Below are 22,087 nucleotides of genomic sequence, written 5' to 3' on the forward strand. Positions count from 1 at the left end.
AATGACAGACACAAGCTTTGCAAATTCCATATGAGCGTAAATAAAAGCCAAAGCTGTCAATATATAATTGCTATGCATCCATATGCCTTGATCAGTATTTCTCCCTCTTTCTTTTATTAGAATACATATTAGCATGAGCATTACTTCAGAATATCTGCATCTGCAATTAATTACTGTAATTAGTATATTAAACTGCTATTATAATGTATTGTAGTAGTCTGAGTGTTTTTTTAAAAATAATTTTGAAATACACTTGTGGGATGATAAGTAAATGTTAATAAATGACTATAAGAAAATCAAATGCAAGAATTCCTGAGATACTTAAAAGTTACAGGTTGTGTTTAATAATACAAAGCATGAAAATATAATTTTGTATCCTATAATGCCTGTGTACATGTGCAGGATTCCCTAACATTGCACAACTTGTAGTAAAAAGAATTACCCAGCTTTATGTGCTTTTTTTTTTTTTTAAGAAATAAGCTATAGTGTACTTTAGCATCTTTCAGAATGAAAGCTGCCTTGCAAAATAGAAATTAAAATGCTCACAGAAGTGTGAATGGAGGGAAAAAAAGGGAGCTGTGCAGTTGTATATCATGAACATGAGATAATTTGGAGTCGGTCACAGTATTAGATCATGATTAGGGGGCAGCTAATAGCTTTTTAGCTGTACTGTTAAATCCATGCCTGATTTGGAATGAAGACCCTCTGAGAGGCTGTAGGAAGGTGTTATGGAAGCATCCTTCTGGCACTGAATTGTTGCTTGTGCAATGGCACTTTTCTGTACTGTTCCATATGCATCAGAAATTGTGACCAGGATGAGAGGAGCTTGCAGTAATAGGTTTCTAGGATTCCAGAAAATTTAAGCAGCCACTCTTTGGTGTTTTCTGGGGTTTTGATGCTGTGCCCCTGCACACAACACTCTCTGGGTAATGTCACTTTGTTCTGAGAAACAGCCATGTCAGTCATGTGTTGGTGTGTCTCAAGGGAATATCCTTTTAAGAGAGGTGTAAAAATTAGGGTACTACCGACTATTTATCTGAGATGTGTCACTTTTAGAGTCTTTGTCTAACAACTGAATAAGACTTTCTGCTTTCTTGGTTTCACTCTGCTAAACTGATGAATACTGCCCATTCTTCAAAGTTGATTGATGAAGATCTTAACACATTGTTTAGATTAACACAGTGTTATATCTCATTAAAAATATTATGTAATTATTACATTTGGACTTCATCTTCTTCTTCTTTTCCCCTGCTAGTACTGTTCAGTGGTGGCCTTCAAACAAGGGATCCAGTTAGATTCTTGCTGGGTGGCCAGAAAGCAGAAGATTGCAAGAGTTATAAAGATTCATGTTTGTTTTGGGTGGAGGCTTCAAAGGCTCACAGGCTTCCTTACACAATTATGCAGTCAGGAAATGGGAAGGCAGAAAAAAAAAATCGGAGTCTGTTTTATATATAAATGGGATCTTAGAACCACCATCCTTGTTTAGGTTCAGTGGAAAGCCAGTATAACCATGGATTTCTCTCTGTACTGCATCTTTGATGTTTGCATTAATTGCCCTCAGTAAAGCTTCCTTTTTTTTTCTTTTTCTTTTTTTTTCTTTTTTTTTTTTTTCTGTGTACACTTTATAATGTAAAATGTAAAATACAGTGATGTATTCAGAAGGCAAATTGTTAATAATGCACTGAAGCTCAGTAACTTGACATGTATTATTTGAGGTTCTGGATGATGGGATGTATTCCAGTCCATATGTTCTACAGATTCCAATTAGTAAGCCCCTCCTGCTGCTATGTGGGATGAAGTGTGAGTTAGGATTTAAAGCTGTATATTTTTTGATAAGTTTTTGAAGGAATTACCTCATCAGTTCATTTCCAGTACTAAAGATAACTCGCTCTTGTGGCTTGCCCTGGCTGGTCTGTGTATGCAGGGCTTGTAATTTTGTTGTATATCACCCATGTTATTCATTTTATTAGATGATGTTAAGATATGGCTTTAAATCAGAATTATAATGCAATGTTACAGATGACTTCAGAAGCATGGGTCTTTTTATATACAGTGTCAGATTACTGATAGTTAAAGAATTATGCACTGATGTGTACAAAGGATGGATGAAAAAAGTAAGAATGACTACTTGTTCCATTCAATCAACTGACTCCTTTCATGAAGAAAGGAAGGAAAAGTTTACTGTTATTAGTAATATGCAGTATCTTCTATATCTGTCTATGCTCTTAGTGGCATTTTCTGTTTCTCTTGAAATATCCTGTCATCTTGGTCAAGAAAAATATCTCTTATCTGTGTGCTTTATAGCTGTATTTAAGATTTTTTTTCCCTGCTTTTCATTTAGGAGACTTTCAGTTAATAAAATTGAACACAGGAAGTGATTCATATTGTAGAATGGTCATAGGCAACACATACATGTATAATGAGATGCTGTGGGATAGTGGACACTTTTTTTAAGTCACTGTGGAGCAGAAATCCCACAGAGGGGGATGATTCAGGAAGACTCAGTGTACTTTAGTCACTTCTTTGAAACTGTTACCCTTTGTCAATATTTGCCCACACAGCCATTACTGCTTGTGTTCTTTATGTTCATTAATGGATTGAACTTTACATCACCTTTGTGGTGAAGGAGATTTTCACGTAAATGGGGAACTGAAGTTGCAGGGCATCCAAGCAACATCCCAGTTTGCTCTAGAGGGTATGCTCATCCCTAAGAAGAGCATCTTAAGCTCCACTTGGGCCTGTAGAAACAAGGATGTGTGGAAAAGCCTAGGTCTTGTCCTTTCCTATTGTTGGGATGTTGCTAGGGGCTCCTCTGGATGAGGAGACAATGTGCAAAGGTGCTGTGCAGTTGAGCACTTGGGTGGGACATAGCTTAAAGCTGACTTGCCCAAGGCTACCTAGGCAGTTGTGACAGGGAAGGCAGCTGAAATCTTACTGGGGTGCAGTTGGTTGGCCAAATGACTTTGACCAGTCTAGGAAATGTCATTTTAAATCATGACTTGTAGTCACTCTGCTACTGATTTAATGAAACTGAAACTAAGGAGTAGCAGCAGATAGTGCTGTGTTAAAAGCCAGTCAGAACCCAAGCTGGTTAACTGAATATTAAACAGCACTACATGGGAAATTCAAGCAAACTTAGTTTTCTTGGCAGTAGTTATTGTTGTTTTCCATTTCAGGAGGATCTATGTCTCTGTGAAATATAACTAGAGATTGTCTTTACAAGTTCAACTCAAGTCAGCTTCCCAAGACCTCTTATGCTCAGCATTGACTCTAAAATCAGCTCCAAAAATTCTGTGCATTACTAAAAATAGATAGTATGGTCTTTGTTGGATCAACGTTAAGAATTTTATTGATGTAAATTACAGTTCCATTTGGGAAGGCTCGCTTGTCTTAATCCTACATAAATATCTTCAAGCATATATTAAAGTGGGGCTTTTGTTTGATTTTTGTTGGAATACGTGTTCCAAGTACTGACCTCAGTTGGATCAGAGTGGCAGAAAATGAAACCTGATTTCCACCGCGGGATGAGAAGATCAAAGCAGTTTTGGAAACCAAAACCAAACCTGAGAATTTTTACCAGGTTTGTCAGTCTACAGGTGTTCCATTTATTAAACAAATATCCTTGTTACGATGCATTCAAAGATGAGAAGCCTTACAAATGGAAGCTGTCATGGTTGTTACACTAACAAAACTCAGTTTTGTTTCTTGAGTATCAGGTGTTCAGTCAGCCTTTTTCTCCTGCTGCCCTGCCTGAGAGTTATTGCTGAAAAATAGAGAAAGCTCTGATGATTATTTACACTTAATCTTTCTTACACTGCCATGGTGGTACCAAGAGACGCTTAACTGTTGATGGTTGCTATAGAATAAACTATGGTAATATGGTATACTGTTGTCCCGAGGTCTTCACTGAAGTAAATTTTTTTTTTCAGGAATTAGAATATTTTATTTTATTATTATTGTTTTTAAAATGGTAATTCTCCCTTCCTCAGTTGCTACCTGTATAATTTAATTAAGTATATATATTCTTAGTGTTAACATGACTAAAAGCTGTTTTTCTGGTTTTGGAGATATTTTCTTTCTTAGTCGAGAAAGATATGCAAAACCTTTTACAGAAGTTAGTTAAAAATGAGTGATTATGTAAAAATGTGCAGACAAAAGAAAATTATTTCTTGACATCTTCCATTGTTTATAGTATTCTTTAGGAACTTGAAAATAATATTTTCAGCCATATGTGTTTTGCCATTATGTTTTTATATCCTCCTTGAAAAACAAAAAACCTCACCCAACAAACAAACAAACAAAAAAACAAACCCACAAAACCCAGTAAAAAATAAAACAAAATTATACCTCTACACCCAGCTCTCCAACCTGTCCAGGTCCCTCTGAATGGCTGCACAACCTTCTGGTGTATCAACCACTCCTCCCAGGTTTGTGTCATCAGCAGACTTGCTGAGGATGTGCTCTGTCCTTTCATCTAGGTCACTGATGAATGATTTGAACAGGCCTGGAACCAGTACCGACCATTGGGGCACACCGCTGGCTAAATCCTGTCTAAATTCCAGCCTCTGCAACTGGCCAAAATCTGCCTGTTTCTATAGATGTCCCTGCAAGCACACACAAGCACTAGTCACACCATCCGTGACATTCTGGCAGTACTGCTCCATGAGGCTTGAGCACTTGTATGGTCCCTTGGGACGTTGCATGCAGATGCTCAGCACTGAGCTGTGCAGGACCACGGCATGCAGCGCTGGTGTGTGTCCTGGTTTCTCATATGGGTAGATGCACTAGGATGTCTGCAGCTTTGGGGGAGAAAGCAATGTGAGTACGGTGGTAACCTGCCAGCAAAAGGGAAAGCTGGCATGCCTTTGCGAGTTCAACAAGAAAAGAAAATGTGGAAGACGCCTGTCATTTTAAGTGACTATTTTATATTTTAGTGGAAGAGTGCAGTAAGTTGCTACATGTACCTTAGATACTGGTATTGGTACTGGTATTATTTCTGTTCTGTGTCATCACAGACATCTTCTAATATGCAAATTCCATTACTTACTGAAAACTAATCGAGTTAAGTATAGAACTAAAGCCATCTGGTAGTTCAGACAGAAAAGTTAGATAATTAGCTGTTCTTGTCAAGGGACTGATTAAAATAGGCCATCTTCATAACAGCAACTAGTTTGTAGGGACCTCCTGAAAGCCACCAGGGATAGTGATAATAAAAAGTACAAAATTAGAAAAGGAAAAATAGGAGTTGCCATCATAGCTCATGGTGACTTTTTTTTTTTTTTTTTCTCTCAAAGTGTATTACGTCAGTTTTTAATTTGAAGACTGTTTTAATTTTGGTACTTTGGAAAGAAGCACAGGCTGAATTTTCTGGCCCTGGCTAGGTGAGCCAGGCTACTTCTAGGGATCTGTCATTCTTTCTGCATAAAGTTCCAGTTTCATTGCTCAGACCCTACTTGGGAGCACTGTGGGTATAGCTAATCTTCACAGACCTCTCTAACCCATGTAACAAAAAAAATCAGGGATTTTGTTTCTTTTGGGGAATTGGCATTATTTAAGAAAAAACTAAATGAGGAGAAACATCAAAACGCCATTACTGCACTATTCTTTCTCAGGTGCTGATAGCTGTATGCATAGAAATGTTTAATATGAATTTGTATTGATATGTCTTTAAGGAAAAAGCTGTTTAGCAAGTAGTACTTCAATGTAAGTGAACTGGGTAGCAGAAGGAAGGATCTGCATAGGTTTAGCAGCTCCAGCCCCATCTTCACCGCTGCGGCAAAGGGGCTGTGTTCTCCCTTTGGTGTTTCCTGCTGGAATCTAGTCCTACTCATCCAACTAAATAGCAGCAGGGAAACCTCCACAGGCTAAACAGTGCTTGCTCCTTGCTGCATGTGGATTCCTCAGTGGATGCCCTGTGCCAGTGTGATAGAGTAATTTCAATCAGTGAAGTTTGACCTGAATCTTCTTTTAAGTTGTTTCTCTTTGGGAACACAGTGTTAAGGGCAGCTATGCTAAATGGACTAGTAGGATAAAATAAATGGGTAGTGAAATAGGAAAGGGAGAATGCTCTGTCAGTGGTGTGATTTAATTAAATATATTTTCACTTTAGATGGATAAAAATGCTACATCTAAATGAGATTAATTGAAATTTATTTGTCATTGTTTTGACAGTAAAATCTTTTTTTTTTTTTTTTTTGACTCTGTTTCTACTGTTTTAACAACTCCAGTAAAGAACTGCTTATGCTGTTTCAGGTGGATGTTTGTAAGAGTTCCAGCATGGCTGTAATATTTTCTCATACAGAATGTGATGCAAATCTTTTTTTTTTGAAAATGTGAGTAAACTGAACACTTAAATTAAAATGTGGGTAAGAATCAAAAGTACTCTGGCTTTTCTGTGCCTAGATTCTCCTTGAAAAAAAAAAAAAAGCTTCTAAATTATTTTCATTAAATGAAGCTTTTATGCCCTTTTATTCCTTGATTAGGAAGGCAGTGATTTGAAAAAATCAAGATATTGAGGTCTCAAGTGTCAGGGATGCCCAGCTTTTAGAAAACATAAGCAAACATTTCAGCCTAATATGCACAAAATAAATTGCTCTGAATGTGGATGTACAAATAGTTCCTGATTAGTTTAATGGGTCAAGCTTTCAGATTATTAAAAAGGTGATGAATGTACACACGTGATCAAATTAATACATCTCTAAATGCATTCTCTGCAAAACAGCAATATGATGCATCTCGTGAATACTTAGCTAAGGATTGTTGTAACGAGTGTTGAATCACTGCTTTAGGATTTTTATTTATCTTTTAATATTCAGAATATTATCTCTTCACAAATTGTTTTGGAAATCTTTTCATGAAATCTGTCAAAAGTGGAAGATCCAGATTTTGCCTTTCGTGTGCTCATTGTCATTCATGCTTTAAGTTCTGTCTGCTCGCGAATAATTTTCATGTCCTTCTATACTCACTGTCCTGCTGGCTGCAAACGGGTGGATTATGTACAGACAATCTGACTTTCCACTGCCCGTCACATTCTTATTATTTACTTGAACAGGAGAAAAGGGACTAAGAAGTTGGCAAATTAATTGAAGCAAGAACAAGCTTTTCATTTTGTAATATTAGAACTGGCTTTAGATAAACCTTCCAAATGAGCAAGTAGCTATCAAAAGTATGAGACTACAGAGTCAGGCTGGATGGCTGGAGCTGAGCATTCTTAAGTCTGACTGCTCTCTTGATGGCAGTTCATTAGAGTTGTATTTAATCTGGTATTAAAATTATTATTTTTTTTTTAAGAATTGAAGTTTGTTTTGTGGTATCACAGAACTTTAGATTTCTTTTTCTAAATTATATTTCTCTAATGTAATGATTTCTATAGCAGCTTTTGATGAGATGTCTGATTATATGTCTCGTTTTCATCCTGTTCTTTGTATAAGATGGTATAATTCAGATTTTGTTTTAGATAAGCCTTTGGCCTTTCAGTTGCTTTTGCTTTGCAAATAAATTAATTCCTTCAGGTCAGGGAGTCTGGAGCTCCAGCTGTGACTGTAGATGAATGTTCTTGCAGGGTCACATTCTGTAGCACTGAACCTAAATAAAAAGATTAGCAAGAGTTCACTTGGAGGAAAACTTTTTAATTTCACTGTAATAAGTATGAGAATACATAGGGAAAAAAGAATAAAGCTTTATTTTGAAATTGTTAGCAAATTATTCACCCCCCTTCCTGCTTTTGTTGCTCATTTAGAATGGCAATAAAGGATGGGATTGAGCTAATTCATGGTAGCACTTTAGTCTCTGGCCTACAAATGATCTTTTATTATCCTTGAAAAGGAAATCCTAGTCTACTTCTTTCAGTGGTAAAGATTATGTTTATGAATGAATTGGAGAGCTTCCTGATATGTTTCATTTTTTCAGGCAATCTTCTGCCCCCAAAGTTTGCTCAGTGCAAAGGAAGAAGGGGTGTCCTAGTTACCTAACTATGTCTGGGCTGAGCCTGACAGCCAGCAACACCCAGATGATGTCTCATGTCTCCAGAAGAGTGTGTATTTTTTTTTTGCAGCCAATATGAACAATTCCTGGCAGAAATGGCGGACTTCTATGGTGACTCTTCATCTGTGTACTTAGACCTCACAGTCTCTTCTCAAAGTTGCACCTCTCTCCAGCCATGGGGGAGAGTAGAGGGGCTGCTAGAGAGTTTCCTCACTCACGAGTATTTTCTGTTGGCTGTTGTTGGCTGGGATATGCACCCATGCTTCTTGGGCAGTGTGAAGAGATGAGCTGCTACTCAGGGCAACAGTCTGATCCTTGGAAGCTCTCCTGTCTCAAATGTCTCCAGCTTTGTGAAGAGGGGATAGAAGGGGTTTGATTATAGCATTCTTGTCTTTCCCAGCATTTTAGGTCTGCCAGTCTCAGGCAGCACTCTTACCTGAGTAGTCAAAACAATACTTGTATCCACTTCCTTGGGAAGGAAGGCAAGTAATTAAAATTGACTAATGTTACTGCATTGTTTGGCTTAAGAAATCAAACAGCCAGAAGTCATCCAATTCTAGTTGTTAAAGCTCAAGGTCAGCTTTGTTCTTGCTCCATCTGGGCTGCAGAGGTGACTCTTGGTTGGCAAGTTTCTGGTCCTGTTGGATCCCTGGCTAGAAAATGCCACGGCACTTGTCCAGGTTGCCTGCCAGGAGCTTCTGGTGCAGAAGCCAAGGAATAGAGGTTGGTACATGAACAGGATCCTCTGTGGTAAGGAATAGAGGTGCTGCTTAAGCACACAGCACCACGAACTAGGAAGCAATTTGGATTTTGTTGTGCACTTTTCCGTTCCTTATTTTTATTTCAAATACTTTGCTCCTTTGAGACTCGTTTGTGTCTAGTGTATATTTGTAAAGAAATATAACATGTAAAAGCATTCCTCAGTCTTTGTTTCATCAAAGCCTAATACCTTTTTTCAAAGTACAGAAAAGTCTATGGACAATATTGTGCTGTGCTTCAATAATGGTTTTCATTTGTGACCAAATGAGAATCATGTTAAACTTTGAATGTTCACCCGGTCCTTTTATTTCTTTCCTGTTTTCTTGCTTGCATGCACGGGAATATGGTTTTCATTTGTCCTCCTCATGATTGTGTTGTGGACCACATTCTGAAACTGCAGAGACCACCAACGGTCCATAGAGATGGCTGAGGAGCCACAATCTGCACAGGAATCCATATGACCTTTTGTTTTTTGTTATACCCTTGCTCCAGCACTCTGAGTTAAATGTTTCTGATGGTCTTTTGTTTAATAACCAATGTGGCTTTAATTAGTCACAAGTGGCAATGATCTTCTAAAGGTAGAAACTAAGTGTATTCAGATGAAATGGGCATGTTCCATAAAAAAAGGAACATTGCATGGTATGATTTTTCTGGCTGTACATTCAGGAAGGCAGGCTGTGCTTTAGTACGGTCCTGTATTTTTTCCTACATTCTTCAGTGCCCTTAGTGAAGGAGGTTGACTTGTGGAAATTGCAGAGACTATGTTGGAAGAGACATTAGTCTTAGAAGCACATTTTCTGGGAAGAGTCTGTGTGCTATTCCTGAGTGTGTTGGTTTCATTTTAGTCTGACCAGATTTCCAAAAACTTAGTATGTTGCAAGGTGAAAATTTTAGACCAAAACCTCTTCAGGAGGTAAAACTGTCAGTTCTACTTTGTGATGTATACAGGTCTTTTATTGTTTTGTTGGCTAGTTCATGCTAACAGGATTTAAATGTGGACAGGGAATTGCAATTCAGGATGTATATATATTTTTTTTTCTTGGAAAAGCCACTTATTAGCATGACTACACACCAAGCTTATAAGTTGCATTCTGGATAAAACTAACTTACACTAGCAATTAAAATATGTTCTATTTTCTGTAGCTAAAAAATCCTGTTAAGTCAATCTGTGCTTGGAAAGGTGAGCTTGGTCCTTTTATTTCACTTCTCATCAGTCATGAAGGCCTCAACAGACCACATTGTTCTCCGTAAGCTACACCTGGTTAACCACTCAATGTCCTGTCCTTGCTCTCCATTATGTTTGGGCACCCTCACTGGAGGCAGAGCAGACTGCAGAGAAGTAAAGGAAGGGAAAGCATTAGCCAAGATGGGCTTTTGCTGCTACTGTAAGATGACTGGAGGGACTTCTACTTGACTATTTTTTAAAGGCTAATTTGATCTGATTATTATTATTATTTTTTTTTTAAGCAGAACATATATGAGGAGTCAGTTATGAAATAAGAATATCACCTGAACTTGCTGTTTTATTGACCATAGCATTTTTATGACCATGCTGCTCTTAACACAGAAGTGCACTCTAAGCCTATTGTGCAGTAGGTGGTGAGGTTCTGTAGACCCTTAAGATAGCTACGTAAAATTAGTAGTAAAATGTGAATTAGGAAAATGATTGCAAATCTACTTTTACTTGCCGTAAGTCAGAGGAACTTCTAATTTTTATGGAAGCATTCATGTATCAGATGCTAGTATCAGATAAGCCATTAAAATTCTGTAGAAAGTGAGACAGGTATCTATCTGCATGTGGATTCTTTAAACTTTGCTTAATAATAAGTTAAATATACTAAAATACTATTGGAACCATATCTCAGGTGATGCTTTGCTAGCCTTATTTACTGGAGTAGGCAACTGAGATATACATGGGATGTAACTGTTCTGAAGTGGCAGAACAGAGAATGTTCTTTCATGGGTTACAGATTGCTAAAAATTGGGTAGGACCAACTGAGAGATTGCACTTTGCACCTTAGATTAAGGTAATTGTATATGGAGAAAATATGCATGTAATGTATGTGTCATTTAGAATGAAATTTTGTGTTCTTCATAAAATGAGAACCATAACCATACCATTATGAACAATTACTTTTCTTGTGTCCTAGAAAGCACGTTTTGCCAATGAATTTTATGGTGATATGGTAGCAACCTGGAAACTTGAAAGGTTAATTTGCTAGATAGCTTATTGCATATTTACTCTCTGTTACTCAAGCAAATGCATGCAACATTAACATTGCATTTTTTTTTCCAATGTAGTGTTTGATTTAGAAAGAGAAGACTTTGCAGAGATTAGTTATGTGTTTTATCATACTTTTATTGTGGCTATGAATTCACACTGCAAGTCTGAAGAATGCTGTGTCCAGAATTTTAAAGTATTCTGTATACCTAAAAGTTGTGGAAAAATAAAGCTTTCCAACTCAAATTAAAAATAAAGGGAAAATTTTAAGAAAAGACATATGTTTCACATTTAGCATAAGTCATTATTTCTGTAAAATATAACCACAATTTGAAAACTCTATTTCTTTTCCTGTGAGAACTGAAAAACCTCTCTGTTATACAGTGTGAATTAGTATCAACAAGTGAGTGTGTGGATACAGTGCAGTTGCCAAATCATTGAACCAACTAGGGATAAATGCTTCTCTTTTGATATAGCCATCTTTAAAAATCATGTTGATTTTCCAGCTATAATTAGTCTTGTTCGTAATTGCATTTCATGTGGTTTTAGTTCTGCCTCAGACAAGTGCACCACAATTTTGTTTGTTCTAAATAAAAAGTTAGATTAGAAGAAGAATCATTTGAACAAAAAAAATCCTTATAAGTGCAGCATGAGACTGAACTCTGAAGTATTACTGTACTTGCTGTGGAATTGGTGACTTCTATATCATGTAACATGCTTATATTTCTTTTTAAACATTTAGGAATTTGCCAGATCTTTCTTGTTATGCGGTTGCTGAAGCATTTTCCTGGCATGGCAGTGATGATTGATGAACACACTTCAGGTAAGGAATCAGATATATGTCATTTGGTATGGTTGTTCATTAACTTCCCTCACATTGTTTTGGTTAAGTTTCAATAGTAGCAGTCTTCAACATTACAGCATCAGAATTCACTGAATATAAAAGGTAAATAAGCACTTGTCTACATGAATATTTAAACATGTCTCTCTGTAAATCATTGTGAACAGGTTTTTGGTTTTTCTCCTAGGTTTGGTAACTCTGACAACAGATGACGTTACATGTTAAATTGGGTTTTAATGATCAAAATATTATTTTAAGGTATGGTCTATCACTTCTTCCATCAACCCACCTGTTCGTCCAGATATTAGTTCCATCTACTTTAAGTTAGACCAGATTGGAACATCTATTCCAGAAGGCTTCAGTTCTCTCAAACCACACTTGGCTCTGCTAAAAAATATTTGTGAAGTTGACCCCTTACTAAACTTTTTACCAGTTAGACTGCTCATACTTTGCTAAAAATATCTGCATGAGGAGGAAAACAAAACACTTTTCTGTGTATTTGTAGTGAATTCCAGCCTATCCCACTGGGGGGATGCTGGCTCTCCAGCAAATTAAGTTCTTCTGCATCTTGTGATCCAGGTTTGGTCACTCAACTTTTGCACATAGATCTGTAGCAGTCACAAATAATATGATGTGGATTTCAGCTGCTTCTGCCTGTGTTCCGGCAAAAGATACAGAGACTTCATAAAATTAGTTTTTCTAAATAAATCCGCTTCTATAAAAGATATGTTTCCATTAAAACTCCCAAGAATGCTATGTAAATACAGTAAAAAGATAACACATGCCAATGCCGTTTCTTAGCACAGAGCTGCAAACTCTTTTTCTCAGTCTTGTCATGTACAAGAGTTATCTGATGTTGATAAACTAAGATTATCAGTAATACGTAATTATCCTCTGTAATTGATTAGAATTGTGGGAACAAATATGCTGGCTGCTATTATAGTCTTTACCCTTGCCTCTGTATAAAAGTATTTCCTTCATTTACTTTTGAATTTCATTTCACTTTAGCAGGTACAATTGTAAACCTGAATATAAAGGCAATTTCAGAATTTCTTGAGTGGTTTTGTAACCTATTCTTTGAGATTGTGCCAATCCAGGATACAGTTAAGTTGTTGATAGCTTTGGCAGTTAACCTAAGCTCTTTCAAGACTACCCAAAGGCATGTGAAGGTTGGTTTTGATTCAATTCTTGCTCTGTCTCCAGCTTCCTGGGAAACCATGGATGAATTCCTTAGTCCCCACATCAGTGGGAGTTAAGCACCTAAACACCTATGTGCTTGCATTTCTGATGAAGAAAGTAGTAGCATGCTGCACAAAAAAGTAGTCTAGAACAACACATATACCCACGGGTACATTGAGCTTTCTGTGCACATGTGGGCCTTGTGCTGGTAAGGCAGAGCTGCTGGGCAGCTGGTGCTCAGAGCTGAAGTTTACTGGCAATGTACTTTTCAGCTCAAGTAAAAGACTTGGGCTTATATGTTAGTGGTGTATTAGTACATGCTTGGGCTTTATCTCTGTGCTCCAATTGTCCTCTTTTTTCTTCCTTTGTAAGTGTATTGTGAAGACAAACATGGCAAAGACTGCACTGTGTTCAGGTGGGAGCCAGATGTGTACATAATATAGACACAGAGTTAAAGACATGTCTAAAGATAAGAGCACAAATGGGTCACCTTGGAGTGTACTTTGTTCTGCAATTTGGGGGTTATAAAACCATGAACAGAGCAAACGCTTTAAAATATTAGTATCAGTTAGATCAAGGGTCCAGGTTATGTCTAGAGCTTTAGGAAGACATAGCAGACACCTGTTCCATAGAGTGACTGGTAGCTAATGCCTGGGGAGAAGAGTGGAGCAAGCTCAGCATATGGTTGCTTCACATCTCATCCTCTAGTGATCTGCAGAGGATGGACCCTCTGAGTCATTGGTGGTCTCTGTGTTGAGTAGCCTTGGGTGTACTTTTCCCCTTTTGTGAATTTTTGGGACTATGTTTTGAACCTGGATGAATTTATGGGCTCTGCAATTTCATGCAATTCAGAATTCCCCAACTGAATGCCATGGAGTGAGAGAGAGCACCGTGCTGTTTGCTTTGTACCTTCTGTCACTTAATCTGGGGACTATGACGATGTGCCAGGATATTCACAAGTTGCACAATACCCTTTTTGCTCTAGTGGGATGGTGGGAAAGGAGGATGGCTGCTAAGCTTTAAATAAAGTATCTTCTTAAATAGCTGGGCTAAATAAAATCTACCTGAAGTAAAATGAAACCGAACAGCTTCTGTGGTTCTGATTTCTGATTGCTAGTGCCTTCAAAATATGTAGGTCTGAAGCAGCTGCTCAGACCTGTCTCGCTTTTCTTTTTGAGCACACTTTCCATGCTTTTAATTAATACTTTTTTTTTTTTTTTGGCATGGAGATGAATAATTTGGAGGTTGTGTGGCCATTATGTTCTGCTCCTCTTTGGGTTCCAGAAAGCCAAGAAGGTGCTCAAGTCTCCTGTTCTGTGAGGCAGTCATCCTGGTCATTTTTTTCCTGACAGAATTCAGGATTGTGTGGAAGAAATTACCAAAGTTCAAATATCACTGTGGACATGCGTTCTGTGGGTTGAGCCTCCCATCAACACATTAAAACACAGGACCGTTAATCAGAATTGAACATTCTTTTCTCTTGTTATTTTTATTTTTTTTAAATACTGCTTTCAACTTGACAGAGATTTAGATGGGTTGAAAAGAAAAAAGGAATTACGCAATAGTGCCTTTGCTGCAAAATCATTGTGTTGAGGACTTGGCTATGTGTATTGCAACTATTGCATCAAGGCTATGGAAGGAACTGTGGATATTGCATAAACTTACCTGACTTGGTTAGATGGTGTGTCACAAAAATATACTGTGCAATATATATAATATTGACTTATACAGTAGACTTGTCAAACTTAAAAAAGCTGTTGGTGTGCTGAAGTTGAGCCTCTTTGGAAAAAGTAAAATGCGATACTGTGAATGTGTTAAGTATAGAATACAGGGTACTAGAGTTTCAAAAGTATGGGCTTTTAAAATTCTACAAAAGGAAACAGAAACAAAATAACAACTCTTAGCTAAAACTTCAGAGTTAGTCTAAGGAGAGTAATTTAATTATACTAATTCTCCTTGTTGGCAGAGAATGTTTTGGAGATATAATTAATGCAGCTGGGTAAAAGTTGGGTTTATTTTTGCTCTCCATTTTTGGTTTTCTTCCAAACAGTGGGGAACTTGGACTTCCTATCTGATCCAGATCACAGAGCCAACTTAACATTGTACATGTATTTTCATCCCCTCTGCCCTCATTTTTCCTTTTCTGCCTATATTTGGGGCAGAAAATGATTCAGCTCTTATAAAGGGTCACCTTACTATCCAGGGTTGAATCCTTATGAGATGCAAAGCAAGTTGAGTTTAGCATACTATTTAATGCTTTTTCAGTTGAAGATAACTCCACTGTCTTTGTTCTGATGGCTTATGGAAACATGATGGCTCAGCACATAAAAGACTGCTAAGCCACCTCTCCTACTTAGACAAAACTACTGGGCACCTTATTCCTCTTATTCCTCAAATCCCCAGAAAATGGGCATAAGTTTGTATGTAAATCCCATCTGTGGTACAAGGAGACAATCTGTTTAGTGCAGAGCAAAGAGCAGGAACTTCAAATAACAAGCCTTGCAAGACTGGAAGCATGGGTGAAGTGTTTGCTCACGGGTTTAAGTCTTAGAAAAAGTCAGGAAGGTAAGAAAAAAAGTAAATTCTTTGCTGTCCTTGCCTGTGTAAAAAGGAGTGGCTAAGAAAACTGCTTTGAATGTTTGGAAGTGGAGAAAGTGAGTTGGCCAATTTTATTAGACTAAAGAGAACAAGATTTATCCACAGATCATCTGGATACATGTAAATATATGGAAGTGGATTGTATCTTGCCAGAGATATGTATAAAAATGAAAAAAAAAAAACCAAAGCATTTCATTTCATTTCATTTATTTATTTATTTATTTATCTGTAGCAGGATATAACTAGACTGTAAACTTTGGCAGGACTCTAATATCTGAATTCCTCTTGAAACTCTAACTGCCTTTTGTAAAACTGATTCTGGAACTGGAATAAATGAGCAACTTTTCTATATTCTCCCTCATGTTAATTAGGTGAAACAGTAAGTTTTATATTTGTCCAAAAAGAGCTCAAAACAAGCAAGAAATTGAGAATAGAGGAGCCAAACAAGGATAAGTAATGAGACAGTTTCTCAAACTGGCAACGGCATACCAAGAGTTTGGAAAAAGCACACTTGCAAGCTTCCTTTATTATTATAACCTCTTGAACAGAATAATCCAGTCCAAACAGCTATAAACGCTTTCCAATAGAGAAGTTTATGACCTAGTTTCAGACTGAAATGCTCACAGTATCATAGTGTGTGGAAGGAACTTAAAAGAAGATGCTAGTGGCAATGCCTCTGGAGCACCCTGGTGTATTTAGGCACTCCTGCCCTTTGCAAATACTTGTGGAGTCAACTTCAAAAATATATTTATATATATTTTTAATTTCTGCAGAGGACCTAGAGTTGGCATGAAGAATTTCCAACAGGGATTCGGCAATTACAGGATGCCTCTCTCCATCCTGTGTTCCTCTGGTGCAACAAAGGAAAAAATAGGTGGTTTTAATCTGGTGACAATTACAAAATCTCTTCTGGGGTGAGATGCAGAAAGCTTTGATTAGGCTTCATTTGATTCATGGCCCTCCTTCAAGAAGTAGGGGCAAAGAATTGAAGGGATTGTGCTGGGTGGGTGGGAACCAAAACCTTGAACCTATGATTTGAACACCAACTTCTTTTAAATTGGAGAAATACTTCTCTTTGGTTCTGTATGCCCTCGCAATAGGCATCAGAACAAACCAGATTTCAATTAGCTGGCTTGTGGAGAGGCTGGACAATGGGGTGGTTTTGTGAAGGGGAGGAAGCAACGCTATAATAAACTCGATGAGCTACTGCAAGTTGGGGGATTTTGTTTGTACTCCCTTTTCCTGGTGTTCTGTGACTCATTGGTGCCACTGAAAGCAAGGGAGCTGTGCTGATCCCCATCTGATATGGTGCTGATCAACACCATGTATCCTTTTCTTCTGTTTCTTCAGGCAGGCTGAGAGTGATCTCGAGAGCACAGACCAAGAAGCGTTCTCAGCCAAAAAGCATTTCTGCATGTTGCTGAAATACATTAAATAATACTTGGTTAGCATAGCAAGAGCTATAGTTAAAATTCCTACAGTGTTTCAATTATTCTTTTATTATTCCAGTTGCTTATAACTTCCTGAAATGCTCATGTCTCAAGCTGAAATTTTCCAGACTTGATCTTGGCCTGACAGTGACCTTTCTTCTCTTTTCTTCTTTGTTTCTCTTTTCTCTGTGGTATTAAGTGAATATGGCTTGGACATTTCATTTTTAATGAGAAGAAAATAGAAGAAAAATACACTTCAGCTGTTACTTTAAAACCCTAAGACTATGAGTAGCTCAAGTGGTGCAGCTGTTAGAGAAATGGTGGTGAAAATCCTCAGAAGTGCTTCTTGAATCTTACCAGAATCAGCGAGAGGGGCACTCAGAGTGCTATCAATGTTAGGTCTTAAAATTGAATTTTCTTTCCATCATGCACATGCATTATGCTCCTCTGTAGTTATCACATGCGGCTATTTTGGCCATGACCAGTGAATAGACTGTTTGAGTTGAATGAAGCAGCAGTCCTCACTGAAAGAGCAGATCTGTTTCTCGCTCTTTGCCACAACTCTGGCGCCACAGGGCTCATAATTCGGAAACAGAGCAGCACAGCTGGCAAGCACTGCGCTGGGACCTGCAGCCTTTGGGGCACTCTTCCTGCCCCAGCCAGGGCTCAGTTCAAGCTGAAAACGTGGGATTTCTCAGAAACTGTTCTGAACGGAAAACTATTAACAACAAAGGGCAGTTTTTAGATAAGATTTTTGACTGGCTCTTCTCAAGCTGAAGGCTACAGTAGTTTGGAGCAGAACCTGGTTGTCTTAGGGAAAGGGATTTATACTTAGGATGGAAAGGGTAGAAATAAATTTCCAAGTGCTTTTCTTTAAATTAGTGGTGTTAACATGTGTATTTATTAATTTATGTAAAGACTGATAATGGTGGCGATATTGATAAACAGCAATTTGGTTTTGCTACTCTACTCGTAAGATGTATTTCAAGGAAAAAGGCCGTGTATCTGCTTGTTGGCTTGCACACAGCCGATTTTACCTTAAAGGTTTGGGTTTTTGCAGAGGATATTCAGTGTGTTTCCATAAAACATTTTAAGAAGCTTTTAATTTTTGGAATTGGCTTCTTTTAATTTCTTCTTTTCCATGGGAAATACAAATTAGCATGCATTCATGAATCATCTTTGTTTCTGTTGTTATATCGATATGTATTCCCATTGACTAATGCAAGTGTCTGACTCTGAAAGCTACAGGGCAGCAGAACACGCAGGATGAGAACAGAACTACAGGCAGACCTGGCAGAAGTCCCCCCTCAAACCCTTCAACGAGTTTTAAGTGAATTCCCCAGCTCTGAACATCCAGTGCAATGTCATAATTCTCTGTTCCTGTAGAGGACTGCCGAAACTTTCTTCATTCCCTGCCATAAACTTATGTAGATCACCTGCAAGATTGTCCTTTCCAAGAGCTCCTGAGAGCTGCTCCATCTCTCCTTCAGCTGCACTTCCAGATGCTGGGTAGAAGTGTGGTGCCCATGGCATAAGCAGAGCTTTCCATATCAGTTGAGAAGACTTGTTTCTTTTTTTTTTTTTTTGTGAATAGCATTATACATATTGCTTTCTTAATTCAGTTAGGTCTTATTTTTATTTTCTTTACCAGCTCTTCTTTCACTTCTCCATGTCATTCTGTTTCCTCTCTCTCTATTTTTTTTGTTTGTTTTTTTTTTTTATTTTTTTATTTTTTATTTTTTTATTTTTTTTTATTTTTTAGTTTTCCTGCAATCTCAAAAGCTGGTCTCTGATTTTTTTTTTTTGCCAAAGATGATGTGTGAAGAAAAAGTTTATAGCACTTCCTTGGGACCATGTTCCTAGCAGGAAAATTTACAGCAAGGCAGACATAATTTTAATTTTTAGTGCACTGTTTTGTTTGAAAGGTGGCTCTTAAAATATAGTATTTTCCACTTAAGTTATGCAAACTCCAAATTAGCAGAATTTCTTATGTAAATCTAATGAAAATAATTGTCCCTGCACAGACAGCACCCTTTCTGTTAATACTGAATAGCTGCTGATGGCTCAGTGACTTTAAATTCTTGACAGTGATGAAAGCAGTTTTGAACTACACGATCAGGCTGGATCACTTCCTGCCGGCTCTGTCAGGTAGAACAGTAAGTTACCCAAAGAAAAAAGAGCTTTTTGTTGAATGCTGAGGCAGTTTGTTTCAGGGTTTTTTTGATTGTTTGCAGGTGATATAACAGAAGCTGAAGAGAGGGCTCATTTGGCCTAAAGGAACAAACTCTTGTTTTATTATAAATTCCTACTCTTTGAGTCTGACTTGTGGTTTCCTGGCAGTTAATTCTTTACAAAAAATTGAACAGTCTGAGGTGGGTAAGAGGGATATCAGTATGTTATTATCTTTGCATGGCTATGTTAACTACTAATTAAAAAAAAATGATAAAAAGTTAAAAAAAAAGAAAGTCTCAAAGTACTAGAGAAAAAAGAGTGGCAGAATATAATATAAAATATTATATAAATATATGTATATAAAAACAAAAACAAAGGCATGGGCAGATTGACCTATTTGCTGTTCTCTCCAAGCAATAGTAAATTCCATATTATCCAGATGAATGATCAGTGCATTTAATATGAAATTATTCTCAGCTGCATCACCACACTACCAGAATTTCATATATTGAACAAGTATGGCTGCAGAATTTAAGACTTGTTCAATAAGTACGGAAGTCCCATCACAACCACCTCTACTTCTGAAATTAATTGAAACCTATCTGCTGCACCACAGAGAGAAACATCTACCTCAAAGTGGCATTGATCTGTTGTAAAAAGCAGAGTCTGATATCAGAACTTCAAAGAGACCCACTTTGTATTGCACATCTATGTCTCCAGAACAGGAGGGGCTTTTTTCTTTAAATCTCAACCACCAGACTTTGCTCCAACTTGCTGTCCTCTTGGTAGGAATCTTGTCAGGTGTGGCATCCTTCTAACCAGTTACGGAGTTAGCCGTGAACTACATAACCATGTCAAACACAAATGTCTTAAAAATTTGAGGCTTGCTTTCCAGGGAAGACCTTGGATTCCGAATTCCCTTAGACCTTTAGACATAAGGAAAATAACTAAAACAGAATTGCCTGGTACATGCACAGTGAACAGATTCAGAAATTAAAACAGAGTCTTATCTTTAAAGTTAACCTTGCTCATCCAAACGGTAACACACATTTCGGCACTGGCAGCAGGCATTGACTTCCACTTCTTTGAAGACAAGGAACTTGTTTGTTGTGCTTTCTGTCATTGAAACTAATGGTTTAGGTTTGTTCTCTTCCGTGCTGTCTTTGAGCTTGTACTTTCAGTTAAATTTATGTAAAGTTTTTGAAAGAAAAGCATCTATTTGCATCACAGGTATTTAAGGGAGGACTCAATTATTGGAGTGTCCAGAAACTTGATATTTTGAAATTTTTGGCCTGACATATCTCAATTGTACACTGAGGTATGTTTTTCCAGGGTTACAGCTAGACTTTGGTTCATTTTGTCAGCTGTAGGATGTTTGGGATGGATTACAAATAGGAACGTGGAACTAATTTTATCATGTTGGTTTTATATTCAGTGACTTCTGCACTGGTCTTTCCTTTGCAATCTTTGCTCTAGCTATAGGCTCAAGTATTCTGCTATCCAGAATGGGCTCTGGTGTTGGAAATTTTAGTAACAAAAGTCTTTTTGTCTTGGAGTATTTGAAAACTGACAGCTCATCCTTTAACATGTTGGATCAAGTTTAATGGGGATTGATAGTCTTATATCTTTTTTTTTTTTCTTCTCACAGTTTTCTGCTCATTAATAAAATAGTCTATGGTTATGAGTACTTTGGAAAAAGTCAGTTTAACTCATGAAATGCCAGTGTCCTAAGCACCCTTGCTTTGTTACTTCCGCAGCTCCCACGTGTCTCCTCTTATAGACATGCCCTAGGAGTTAATAAAAGACACGCCAGACAGAAAACCCAGTGTAGGCAAAAAAAAAAAAAAAATATTCCTGAGAGAGCTGCAGCAACTCCCATACAGTAAATTCATGGCTGACTGAACGCCACTGCTGTTCTGCAGAGGGGAGGGATCACAGTTGCTTCTTTTTTTTTTTAATTTTTTGCTGCCTGGCTAGTTGTGCAAATGTGCCCTAGGTGCTTGACCTCCCTCCTCACCTTCCCAGGCCCCTTGAAAGTGACTGTAATCCTCCTGGCTTCTGTTGCCTCTGCTGGCAAAACACACCAGCCCTTAACTTGGAAGGCATCCTGTTGCACAGATGTGCTTTGTCCTGGGGAAGACGGCCCTCTTCCAAGCCCAGTGCTTCTCTGTGCACTCGGGAGTGACTAATTCTGGTTATGTTACTGCTCTGTGTACAGTCGGTGGGTTGTGTGTGTGTACTGCGGGGTGTTCTTCCTTGTGGCAGGGATCAGTGTAGGAGGGCTGTATTGCAGATTGCACACCATCGTTTTCAGACACTGGGTGCATACAGTGACTCAGTTTGTTAACTGAAAATTAAACTTGAGAGTCTAAACTTGTTTAAAGATGTTTACAACTGAGATTAATTTTGTATTTTTTGACCTTGGGTCTCGATTAGCACGTAGGCTTTCTTGTGTATATTGTAAGGAAGCAAAGTGGACAGTGGCTTATTTCTGCAGGGAAGCTGAGGGCTGCTCTTGGGGATGCACCTTTGTGTATCACTGCCTTTAGCAGATTCAGAAAAAGCTGAAAATAGGGAAAGCTGAACCTCAGTGGCATGCCCTAGTGCTGGTATGGATTGTATTTGGCTAGCATGAGGAATGAATTGGAAAATATTCAGTGTCTCTGCTAAAAAGTGACAGTCTGCCTGTGTCCATCAGCTGGGAAAGGCAGAGCAGTGCTCTGCCATCAGGGTGTCTTCAGGCAGAGGTGAACTAGTGAGACAGCAGACCTGTGGAAATCATTAGCCTAGAAATCAGGAAGTGAGGGTTTTGCCATGATCAAAGCAGGACAGAGTGGGAATATTGCCTTGTCGGGAGGTTTGCGTTGCTGCCGTCTGATGGAGATGATGCCTGCTTGGCTCCAC

The 22,087-nt window shown here is 38.0% G+C and overlaps 1 protein-coding gene across 21 annotated transcripts in view; it reads left to right on the top strand.

The window, feature by feature from the left end:
* The window catches only part of LOC308188779 (uncharacterized protein), a 293,230-nt gene that overhangs the window by 67,381 nt on the left and 203,762 nt on the right, over window positions 1-22,087 (top strand). For all 21 annotated transcript variants that reach the window (XR_013945738.1, XR_013945739.1, XR_013945740.1 and 18 more), the window contains one exon: window positions 11,706-11,786. The gene's annotated coding sequence lies outside the window, so the exon portion shown is untranslated. The remainder of the gene's footprint in view (window positions 1-11,705; window positions 11,787-22,087) is intronic.

This window comes from Anser brachyrhynchus (assembly GCF_964034855.1).
Source record: "Anser brachyrhynchus genome assembly, chromosome: 2".
NCBI classification, from domain to species: Eukaryota; Metazoa; Chordata; class Aves; order Anseriformes; family Anatidae; genus Anser; species Anser brachyrhynchus.